This window comes from Geotrypetes seraphini, chromosome 5, assembly GCF_902459505.1.
Source record: "Geotrypetes seraphini chromosome 5, aGeoSer1.1, whole genome shotgun sequence".
Classification (NCBI taxonomy): Eukaryota; Metazoa; Chordata; class Amphibia; order Gymnophiona; family Dermophiidae; genus Geotrypetes; species Geotrypetes seraphini.
The window spans coordinates 19136082-19148866 of record NC_047088.1 but is presented as its reverse complement, the minus strand read 5'-3'; the positions used below and the strand labels follow the sequence as shown (position 1 = coordinate 19148866).

The 12785-nt window shown below is 42.8% G+C and overlaps 1 protein-coding gene and 1 long non-coding RNA gene across 4 annotated transcripts in view; one reads left to right on the top strand and one right to left on the bottom strand.

Annotated features, from left to right (window-relative positions):
* The window catches only part of LOC117361361, a 180524-nt gene that overhangs the window by 2393 nt on the left and 165346 nt on the right, over window positions 1–12785 (top strand). The window contains exon 2 of the long non-coding RNA XR_004539636.1: window positions 1180–1273. This is a non-coding gene — a long non-coding RNA (uncharacterized LOC117361361). The remainder of the gene's footprint in view (window positions 1–1179; window positions 1274–12785) is intronic.
* The window catches only part of AMMECR1 (AMMECR nuclear protein 1), a 268091-nt gene that overhangs the window by 221645 nt on the left and 33661 nt on the right, over window positions 1–12785 (bottom strand). The window lies entirely within an intron of this gene.

Here is a 12785-nt window from a genome sequence, read left to right as displayed (position 1 = left end):
TCGTTATAATTATAATGCATTCTTATATTGTATGGAGTAATCCCTTATCTTGCACTAGTCCCCATCAACAACAGCATAAAAGCTTAACTATGATTAGCATTTAGGAAATGAGCTAAGTAGTTCAAAAATAAATGAGATTATATGGAGAATTCAGTATTTAATATGAAATTAAGATAAATTTATACAAAAAAATAATTAAAAGCACAAAATTAATCGTGGAATCAGTGAAGAGTGCTGCCACACTGTTCCTGTTTGGACAGGGAAGTGTTCTGAGAATCCCCATTGCGATACATAGGGCTCCTTTTACGAAGGCGTGTTAGGGCCTTAAAGCACGGAATAGCGTATGCTAAAATGCCCCACGCGCTGGTCGCTACCGGCTCCTCTTGAGCAGGCGGTAGTTTTTCGGCTAGTGCGCACTATAGCATGTGCTAATGCGGTGCGTGCGCTAAAAACGCTAGCGCACCTTCGTAAAAGAAGCCCATAATATATCAGCATGATAGAGTGAAGAGTTGTATGTTTGTCGATATTTAGTGAATGCCATATTAGTGTGTGATTTCTTTAATAAGACATTAACTATTTTTTTTTTCTGAGGCCCTCCAAGTACCTACAAATCCAAAATGTGGCCCTGCAAAGGGTTTGAGTTTGAGACCACTGCTATATGGGGAGTGTTGCTGCAGTAGGTGCAGCTGATGTTACTCTATGCATGTGTGATTCTGGTAACTAGTTTCTCGCCTCTTCAATTAAAGGCTTGGTTGATAAGCCAGGCTTTCACTTATTCCCTGAAGTAGAGACAGTCTTGCCTTAAGGGAAACCTTTCTGGGAGAGCTTGCTATAGTGTGGAGGCTTCTCCAAGGCTGTTGGCAGGTATCACATGGCATGATTTTCTTTGAAGAGGGTGCGGTTAGAGATGTTCCTTGGGAGGACCTTAATGACCTTAGAGGTGCACAAGGGGAGATCCCGTTGTTCAAGCACTGTGTCCTATTATTTATTTTTATTTTTTTCCAATATAGATAATACTTGAATGCAAGGCTTCTTTGAGCCATACGGTGCTTAAAAATGAGCACTCTTTAGTTTTCTAGTCTTGGCATAATCCCTTTTTTAAGAAGCAAAACTAGAGAACTGAACCCTCTTTTCCTTGTCTACAGTCAATAATTCACAATGATCAGGGTTTTTTTCTAGATTGAAATAAGAAGTAACCAGCCATGTCATAGAAAATAAGGTTCCCAGAAGTAAGTGACCAGCCACGTCATAGAAAGCAATAAGGTTCCCAGAGGTAAGTGACCAGCCATGTCATAGAAAGTAATAAGGTTCCCAGAGGTAGCAAAGAGAATGCACCATATTTGTTCAACACATGAAGCTCCATTTTAGATAGAACATAGAAATTGGAATTGATATTTCCAGGCTGGGATGTAATATTTTAAGAAGGGATCCACCAACATAGACATTTTCCTAAAATACATGCAGGAAGGTGCATGTATTTGCCTGCTTGTGCAGTGGGAACAGCCATTTTACCAAGATTACAGTTATCCAACACCCATGGGGATTGGTGGATGCCGGCTAACTGTTTTTCTGATTGATTAAGAGTGGTGTGTAAAAAACCTTGTCTAACACAGATATCAGTTCCCTCTCTCCCACCCCAAAGCACAAGTGCGGCTGCGGTCCTGAGCCACAAAGTCCCCCCCAACTGTGTCAGAGGAAAGTTCCTGCCAGGGCTGGCCGCAAGCAGCCTGTTTTGAGCATTGCCTCTTGCTAATCTGCTGCTGCTTCGGGTAAGGAAGGGAGTGAGTGAGTGGGTGTGCGGCTCAGGACCACCGCCTGCTTCTTCTGCTTTGGAGCTTGAGGAAGGGAGGGGGCTTTGCGGATCATGACCGCTGCCACACTATGCTTTGGGGCGGGAAGGAAGGGGGTTTGTGGCTCAGGCCTGCCGCCATCTACTATGTACTTTGGGGCTTGAGGGAGGGGGGATTTGCGGCTCAGGACCCCTGCTATGCTGGTGCTTTGGGTCAGGAGGGAGGTGGGGGTTCACAGCTCAGGACTGCCGCCGCTTCTACTACTTTGGGGCTTGGGGGAGGGAGGTTCGTGGCTCAGGATTGCTAGCTGGTGCTTTGGGGGACTTTTTTTTTCACTGGCATTTTTTTGCTGGTTGGATGAGAGTGCTGGTTAACCAAGTACCGGTTAACAGAGATTCTACTGAACAGAGGAACTTACATGTGTTAAATGCATGAGTTGGTATGTCACAACTTACACGTATAAATTACTCACCTGTGCCTGCTAATTTGCAAAGTGACACATTTACATGCCATTAATTAAAAACAGAAGCTGCAATCCTTATGTATTTAATTTTAGATGGGCAAATAAGTGAAGGGGGGTTAAGGAGGAAAAAAAACCCCTTATTCCTTCTTGTAAAGGGCTGGCCCAAATGAGTGTTTTTTACAGACCTATACATTGTAAATCAGACCATTGTTATATTGATATATACACATGCATTTCCTTTAAGAAATAGAGAATACATATGTTTGTTTTAGTTCCAACCAAGCTATGCTCCTTACAGTTTACACATAGTGCAGGTTTACATACGTAAATACTACTTTCTGAAATTAGGCTTTAGTAGGGTTTCCAGATTTTTGTTGGGCAAAAAGAGAAGGCGCGGTCCCGCCCCATTCTGCCCACAGCCCTACCCCGTTCCATCCCCCAACTCCGACACAAACTTTGTCTCTTTGGGCCACGTTTGGAGGTCATCTGCAAATGCGTAGATGCGATGCAGTGACATCACTGCGTTGCATGTGCAGATGCCCTCCAGACGCAGCCCCGAGCTCAAAGCTTTTCAAAACCAGGACAAAGTGCTGGGTTTTGAAAAGCCGTCTGGATGCCTGGACAGTGCTCTAAAAAGAGGGCATTTCCAGGTAAATTCAGGTGTTTGGTAATCCTAGGCCAGGGGTGGGCAACTCTGGTCCTCGAGGGCCAGAATCCAGTCAGGCATGAGATCTATTTGCATGCACTGCTTTCAATGCATATTCATTGGGGAAATCCTGGAAACCCGACTGAATTCCGACCCTCGAGGACCAGAGTTGCCCACCACTGTCTTAGGCTTTACACTTGTATGTGATACTTGCTATTGATAGAGACATAGGAGACACCACTGTTTGCCCAAGGATGGGTAGCATGGAATCTTGTTACTCTTTGGGATTCCATAATCTTGTTACTCTTTGGAATTGTGTCCTGAATTGGCTGCTGTTGAAAGTAGGATACCGGGCTAGATGGATTATTGGTCTGATCCAGTAGGGCAGTTCTTATGTTCTCATGTAAATACAGTAAAACCTTGGATTGCAAGTAACTTGGTTTGCAAGACAAGCAAAACATTTTATTAAATTTTAACTTGCTATACAAGCAGTGTCTTGTAATACAAGTACATACAGTATACACACGTCACAACTGAGCCGATGGTTCTCTCTCTGATGCTGCAATATGAGTATGTATAGTATTTTGTATTAAAGTTTTTGGGTTGTGGAATGAATCCTCTGAGTTTCCATTATTTCCTATGGGGAAAATCACTTTGATATATGAGTGCTTTGGATTACAAGCATGCTTCTTGAAAGAATTATGCTCGCAAACCAAAGTTTTACTGTACTGGTATTTATACCTCCAGATGGCAAATCAGTCTTCTAAAATAAAGACCATTAAGTTCAATGTCTTGTCGCCAGGGTATTTTTTTTTTCTTGCTTTCTTTTTAACTTTTGCCCCAAGTCATTCTAGAACTTGTAGTTTTGTTTCAGCACAAGGTTGTTAGTGATTACGACAAAAATGATCTTGTATTTACACAACCATTTAATTGCTCAGGATGCCCTCTTCATCTGCAGACAAAGTTGACATAAACATGGTCAGGGCATTTTTTTAGGCTAGTGTTTTGCAATACATGTTAATGGCTCCTGCTGAAGCACCTATCTTAGAACAACTTTATTCAAGCACATTCCTAGGATTATATGTGAAGTAGAATGGTCTTGGAGATACATGAAGTGATGGGGGCAGTGTTCCCTCTAAGCGGGCGGGTGTTGTGAGCAAACTTTTTTCACCGTGAGCCAAAAATATCGGGCGCCAGCAAGTTATGAGCCAACTCGCCCGATTCTCCTCTCGCCGCCCTGCCATCTGCCGTACGCCTCTTCCGATCGTGCGCTGTGACGAGAAACGTGTGCGCTGCGATGTAATATTTTGTGCGCCAGCGCACGCCAGCGCAGCTTAGCGGGAACACTGGTTCAAATGGTTTTATTTATTTCCCCAAATTTATTTTTGTTATACGCATTGAAAATATTTGATATTGCGTTTAAATCAAAATCTCAATAAACTTGAAACGAGTGCCCGTGAGATTGTGGGAGGGTTAAATACTCAAAACTTAGAAGTTTTTGCTACGCCAGCTTTCTGGTATCTTTACATACAGTGGCATACCTAGCATATGTAACACCCGGGACCCATAATTTTTTGGCACCCCCCCTCCCCATCTGTAAGAAAATCATGATTTTTAGTAACAAACCACACGTCACACATGAGTACCTAGGAAAAGGCAGCATCTTACATATTGCAGTGAGCAGTACATCAATACACCCATTGTAAAACTAAACAAGCCAGACCAGCACAGATCAATCCTACACCGTCAATCCTAACAGAAAACCATGTCTTTCGAACACACAGAACACAGAAAACACCTTCGCCTAGTAAGGAATATGTAATCACAAACTAACTCCTCTCTCTTTTACAAAACTGTAGTGTGGATTTTAGCTACGGAGGTAACAGCTCTGATGCTCATAAAATTCTGAGCATCAGAGCTGCTACCACCAAGGCTGGTGCTAAAAACGCTTCACAGTTTTGTAAAAGGGGGGATAAAATAAAAATACATAGACAAAGGTTAAATTGAACCAGCAAGAAGCTGGACTCTGCATACAATGCTTCACAGAAACAGTGACACATGTCTCCTAAAGCAATAAATAAATAGAAATTTTTTTCTACCTTTGTCTTCTGTGGTTTCTCCTTTCCTCATCTTCTTGTAACTCTCTTCCTTCCATCCACTGTCTGCCGTCTCTCTTCCCCTATATGGCATCTTCTCTCCTTCTATGCCCCTTCCAGAAACTGTATGCCTCCCCCTTCCATCTCTCCTTTCACCCCATTGGTCTGGCATCTCTCTCCTCGCCTTCCCTCTCCCACACCTCTCCTCATAGTCTGGTATCTCCCCTTCCCTGATTCTCTGGCATCTCTCTCCTTTCCTTTTCTTCCATCTTTCGCTCCCCCTCCATGCTCTCACATCTCCCCCTTCCTTTTCCCTTAGACTGGCATACCTTCCTCCTACGCTCCAAGCCCTGGCATCTCCTTTAATTCCCTCCCTCATCTTCCTTCTCCCTCCAGCTGGGTACCGCAACACTCTTCCCTGCAGCTCTGCACTTCCCCACAATTGCCATGCTTCGGTTCCTCTTCTTCCTTCCTTCCTCCCCCCCCCCCGCGGGACCCTGCGGCACCATCAACTCTTACTCCCTCTAATGTCGGCCCTGCAGCTCCAGACTTCCTCGCACCTTCTCCCCTCCCCCTTTGGATCGCTATTATTTTAAATGTTATAGCCGCGGAGCTGTATCCATCAGTGGAGATGTCTAACCTCGGCCTGCCCCGGAACTCTTACTGCAGCAGACGCCCGTCTAGGCAGGAACAGGAAGTCACTGTTGCAGTAAGAGTTCCGGGGCAGGCCGAGGTTAGACATCTCCACTGATGGATACAGCTCCGCGGCTATAACATTTAAAATAATAGCGATCCAAAGGGGGAGGGGAGAAGGTGCGAGGAAGTCTGGAGCTGCAGGGCCGACATTAGAGGGAGTAAGAGTTGATGGTGCCGCAGGGTCCCGCGGGGGGGGGGGAGGAAGGAAGGAAGAAGAGGAACCGAAGCATGGCAATTGTGGGGAAGTGCAATCCCCCCAATGCGTCCCCTTACCTTACCGACGCGTGTGTGCGCTGTGAAGAGAAACTTTGCGCTGCGATGTAATATTTTGTGCGCGAACGCAGGCCAGCGCAGCTTAGCGGGAACTCGGACATTGAGAAAGTACTTTTGCAATCAACTGAAGAGATTTCACAGGGGAAAAATGCCACTAGGTAGTGGTGTACCAAGGGGGGGGGGCATTTTGCCCCGAGTGCAGCCCATAAGGGGGTGCTCTGAGGGCCAACGGCATGAACTGCCTCTGGCAGTGGTAGCATTCATAATTCGTTGCTCTGCTGGGTCTTGCCTTCGCGGAAACAGGAAGTAGGTAGGACCCGGCAGAGAGGAAGGCCTGAAGCCAGCCAGAGCAGTGAGTTGTCAAGGCTGTGCTGCCCACAGAAGGAGGAGGGAAGAATGACAGAGAGAGAGAGAGTGGGAAGAAATACTGCACCCAATTGGTGAGAAGGAAGACCAGTGATGGGAGGGGAGAGGAGAGGAGAAGAAAGAGGTGTTTCTGTGTTCTCTGTGTATGGATGACATGGTTTTCTGATAGAATTGACTATGAGCATCGAAGCAATTACCTCACCAGCCTGTGCCTAAAACCTCTAGCACAGCTTGATAAAAGGAAGGGGGAGGGGGTATATGACATTCAGGAAAGCACTAAACACATATCTTTTAAATCTTTTTTTGCTACAGCTCGGTTAAATGTTTTTACCTGTTTAAGCTATAATTCCCAGAGTAATGTCCAGTTTCTTTATTTATAACCACATTAAACTCTGCTGGGAAATTGTGGGATATAAGTGCATAATTGTATTCTTATTGGAATAAATAACCCAGGGCAAACTAGCCCATCTATTCAGTTTAATGGGAGTGATTTGAGATTCACATGCAAAAAGATGAACATTACGCATGACTGAGTTGCACATTTCTGGAACCATATAAACTGAGTCTACAAGTGTGTGCCAATAATGGAAATATCTTGGACAGTGCTTTGCCTGATATCTGTGGCACAGGTTTATTTATTAGAATTTATTAACCTCTTTATGAAGAGATTCACCCAAGACAATCTGCAACAGCCGTAGCTGGATAAACAACTTAAATCAGTGGTTCCCAACCAGTCAGGTTTTCAGGATAGCCCTAATGAATATGAATGGGGCAGATTTGCATGTCTGTCACCTCCATTATATGCAAATCTCTCTCATGCATATTCATTAGGGCTATCCCAAAAACCCGACTGGCTGGTGGTTTCCAGGACAGGGTTGGGAACCACTGACTTAAACTGTGTTAACAGCATAATGATAATAAAGTGCTAGAGGATGTGGTAAGAGCGGGGTTAATGTAGCTGGTTTTAAAAAAAGGTTTGGACAAGTTCCTGGAGGAAAAGTCCATAGTCTGCTGCTGAGACAGACATGGGATGGTAGCACTGAATGCTGCTACTATTTGGATTTTTGCCAGGTACTTGTGACTTGGATTAGTCTCCGCGAAGACGGGATATTGGGCTAGATGGACCATTGGTATGACCCAGTAAGACTATTCCTATGTTCTTATGTGAGCCAAGTATAGGACAGTCAAGCCATTGTGACATCAATAATGAGGCTGGCTCTAAGGCATTGGTGGAATGAGGCATTATGACATCACAATCTCAGCTCTGGAATGTTGCTACTCTTTGGGTTTCTGCCAGGTACTTGTGACTTGGATTGGCCTCCGCGAAGACAGGATACTGGGCTAGATGGACTATTGGCCTGATCCAGTAAGACTATTTGGGTCTTTTCCAGATAAGCCCCGCCACTAATGCAAAAAGTGCACGGGCGAAAACTTAAGCCCCGCCACCTTATAAATTATTAAACTATTGAAGCCCTCCGAGGAAATTATTCACATGATTTGAATAATGACTCGGGGGGTTCAAGGGGGGGCTCCGCCCCCCCCTTGTATATCACTTTCCCCAAGTATTCACTTAGCATGGTGTTAGCTAAAACTGTGGCGGGGGTTAACTTTTTGGCGGGGCTTATCTGGAAAAGATCCGACTATTCTTATGTTCTTAAAAAGTAAAGTTGGAGATAGTCAAATTAAATTGTAGTAACAGATTAAATATGATGCAGCATCAGAAATAGGCACATTAAAACAGCACAGTAAACATTCATATAACAGGTTCACAAGAAAGTCAGCACAATAACAACAACAATTTATTATTTCTATAGTGCTACCAGGTGCATGCAGCACTGTACATTAAGAAACAATCCCTGCTCAGAAGAGCTTACAATCTAATTATGACTGACACAGGACATAAGTGGAGTCAGAACAAGTGCTCATGTAGGGAATTAAAGGGGGGGGCTGATGAGGTAGAATCACATAGGACAAAAGGAAGTCTGAACTTAGTGATCAAGAAGGGAATAGGAGGGGGCTGAAGAGGTGGTTGGGGAACTTTGAGGAGATGACAGACAGATATGTTGGTAGGGTTAAGATTTAGGAGGAGTGCTGTTTGGCCTGTTAATTGGGGCACGTACCCGTGCTTTCTTTTCCAGTCCGATTAGGAGCCTAAAAATTTGAAGTCTTCCTCCTGACGAAGCAAATGTGAAACACAATCGGTGTTGAGGAAGAGCACGCTTCGGAAGGACTATTCAAAGAACAATTCTAAAGACTTTTTTGGATATATATTTTTGTAATAGTTATTTTGTTTTTCTGGACAGTGGAGGGATCTTAATTTTGGAACACTGGATTTTTCACATAGGGATTTTCCGGCAATGGAGAGGAAGATATTCCATTGATCATTAATCTTCTACCCACTTGGCGAAATACCATTTCAGGAAAGAGCTAAGTGTGATATTTATATATATATATATATATATATATATACAATCTTTTGAAAAGCACTGCATATTATAATCATTAGGTGGCAGGTGGGTGCAATGATGTTGGACATAGCACCATTATGAGACACCATTGCCAGTGTAGATGGGGTTAATTGACTGAGCACTGTTTAGGATTTCCTTATGGTTTTGATTGAAGTAGGGAAATCCTGATTTATTTATTTTTTGTGGTCTCCCATTTTATTATATGTAGGGATAAGATTTAAACAAAGCTTCAAATAAGTGGGCCTTCAGACTGGATTTGAATACTGCCAGAGATGGAGCCTGATGTAACAAGCCAGGCAGGTTGTTCCAGGCATGGGGCGCAGCAAGGTAGAAGGGACAGAGACGGAAGTTGGCAGTAGAGGAGAAAGGGTACCGATAGGAGGGACTTGTCTGCTGATCGGAATTCTGGGGGTGGAGGGGTGGGGAGTATAGGGAGTAATAAGAAAGGAGATATCTATGTGCTAAAGTATATAACTGCAGGGGCATACTTGTTGACATAGCATGACAGGGCCATGGGCAAATCTTCAAGCTATATGTATCATTTGGCACATTTAGGCACACCCATGGGTGCTTTAACTTAGGAGCACCCAGGTCAACTTACATTAGTATTCTATAATGGCATCTTGGTACACATCTGGCCATTAATATAGACAGGGTGACCATTTATTTAAAACATTTATATCCTGCATATCTGAAATCTATGTGGGTTACAACAGCACATTCATAATTAAAACAATATAATCAAATAATAACATAATATCAGCATACTACCCCAATCTTATAGCTTAAAACAAAGTCAAACTATATCTAAACTAAAAACTGCCCGACTCTGGGAAGGCATTTCTGAAAAGAAATGTTTTCAAACTTTTATGAAAAGTAAAAAAAACAAACCAGGGATCAGACAAATTGAATCAGGGAGTGAGTTCCATAATAGGGGCATTGCCACCTCAAAGATTTGAGACCAACTTACCGTTTTGGTAAAAATCTCTGGATAATTATTTTATGATACCACACACAAGACGAACGCCCGTCCCTTTCGGCCTGAGACAGGAGAATAATCCTAGCAAGTTCAAATTCAGCCTTAAAACTTTTCTTTTTAAAGATGTTTATGAGATTTATAGCTAGGACTAAATGGATATGAGACTTAGACAATGGCTACATATCAGATAATTCCCCTCTCCCTTTCGTTCTTCCTATCCTCCCTCCTTTTATTTGTATGAAATGTATCTCATCCATTTCTTTTTGTAGCAAGTATTACGTATTGTATTTTGTGTTGTCTTTTCCTCATTTTATTTAAAAAAATGTTTTCTTTTATTATAAATTCTGTACAATGTACATCGCTTAGGTAATTAAAGTGGTGTATCAAGCTTAAATAAACTAATAATAAACTAGAAAAACTAATAACACAGAGGACGTCCAGGAACATACGTCACCACCTCTCTCAAAAACAATCGTACAAAAAAATGAAAAGAAAGTTAAAAAAAAAAAGGTCTTGCAGCAAACAAATCGCTTAATAAATCTGCACATCAAACTACCAATATGTGCAGTGAACAAGAAGGGAGAAAGACATCCATAAATAATTTAAATCCCCACCCCCCCCTTTTTTTACAAAACTGTAGCGCAGTTTTTAGCGTCAGCCATGGCGGTAACAGCTCGGCCGCTCCTAGAATTCCTATGAGCGTTAGAGCTGTTACCACCACGGCCGATGCTAAAAACCGTGCTACAGTTTTATAAAAGGGAGGGGGGGGGGTTAAACAGGTCATAGGGCCTCCTACATGTACAGGTTTTCCAGATCTAGAGACCCAGAGAAAAGTTATGTCACCTGTCTAAAACCACCTTCCTCCAAAAATAAGTACCAATATCATTATTAAAAATAAATGTATTCAAAATAATTCAATAAGGGCTCCTTTTACGAAGGCGCGTTAGGGCCTTAACGCGCGGAATAGCACGCACTAAAATGGCAAGCGCGCTAGCCGCTACCGCCACTTGATCAGGCGGTAGTTTTTCGGCTAGCATGCGCTAATCCGGTGCATGCGCTAAAAACGCTAGCGCACCTTGGTAAAAGGCGCTCTAAATCTACTTTCTATAAGAAAAGGGGATCATACAGCAGCCGTGCCATTTGAATCAAACACCCCTGCTTTCAGGGTCGTTATGTGGGTCCACAAGCATAAACCTTCAAAACGGCATAATGCCACTTCTGAGACTCAGCATTGGTGTACCCAATTAAAGGCTTCAGATTACAGAATTACCTTCAGAATAGAGAATGACACGGTGACAAAATTTATCACCGTCCCCGTCCCCGCGGAAAACCATCTTCATGTCATTCTTTAAGGAGAGAGGGAAGAATCAGAGTATGAATGGCCACAACCACTGACCCGCAAGTTTTGCTCTGAAGAATGCTGGTGTAGAAGGACTGAGGTTGAAACAGACACTACAGAATGACAGTCTCTGGTATCCAGAGCAGATATTGTGATGTCATAATGCCTCATTCCACCAGTGCCTAAGAGCCAATCACATCAGTGATGTCACAATGGCTTCATTATCCTTGGCTCACATAAGAATCAGAGTGTGAATGGCCACAACCACTGACCCGCAAGCTTTGCTTTGAAGAATGCTGGTGTAGAAGGACTGAGGTTGAAACAGACACTACAGAATGACAGTCTCTGGTATCCAGAGCAGATATTGTGATGTCATAATGCCTCATTCCACCAGTGCCTAAGAGCCAATCACATCAGTGATGTCACAATGGCTTCATTATCCTTGGCTCACATAAGAATCAGAGTGTGAATGGCCACAACCACTGACCCGCAAGCTTTGCTTTGAAGAATGCTGGTGTAGAAGGATTGAGATTGAAATAGACACTAGAAAATGACATGGGATTATTTCCCGCGGTTATCCGTGGGGACGGGAACGGTGATGAATTTTGTCACCGTGTCATTCTCTATTTCAGAACATGTTCAAAAATCACATTATGGGGATTTTTTATGCATTTAGACATATCCTCAGACTGTTATCTGGAGTTTTATTTAGCATTTGGTCCATTAAGTCAAATAAACCACAATTCACTTAATATTAAACATTCTGGTCGCAGTCACTTGTGTGCATCTGGAAAGGAAAAAAAATAAACTTACGGGGAAGCAAAGGAGAGCTAGGGTGCATACACCCACTCAAATGCATATAAAAGACAAAAAGTTCAGATATTCCCAGACGTGACAAAGGAAACCCAGAAACGTCGACGACAATTTTTGCTTCTAAAATCAGGGGTAACAGCGATGAGTGGTATATTTTTGCTACGGTATCCGTGTAAATGCATTGTTAAATACAAATCTCATACACTTCTCCCTCCGTATCCGCGGTTTCCGTATCTGCGGATTCGCTTATTCGTGATTTTTTGGCTGCTGACTCCGCCCCCTAATTTTCATCACTGAACCCGGCATTTCACATTGGAAATCGCTGCTCCCGGTGGTTCCTGAAGGAAATCGCTACTCCCGGCATTGTACAGAGCAAATCACAGGTCGGGTTATTCATGGTTTATTATCTTTTTCAGGTCTATTTTACCAAAAAACCACAAATAACATGCAAAAAGTTATTCACGGTTTTTCGGTATTCACGGCTGTGTTCTGCCCGCATCCCCCGTGAATATGGAGGGAGAAGTGTACATATGTATTCTTTGAACCGTCACAATTAACTGGGTTTCTCTCTATGAAAAGGCTAGAAGGGAAGATGACAACAATGAGTTAATGTGTTATTAATGCGCCTGTAACCATAGATAACTAGCCTACTTTGATTTGCTTACTTTTTTCACTCATTAGATTCTTGGATCCAAAAATTTCAGACTATAATTATTAAGTAAAAATTTATTTTGTAGTTTATGTGTTACTTAATGTATCTTTCTCAATAATCTGTACAAGAAGGTGTTCTTGATAATAATGTTTAATCTAAAAATAAATACAGTGGAACCTTGGTTTACGAGCATAATTCGTTCCA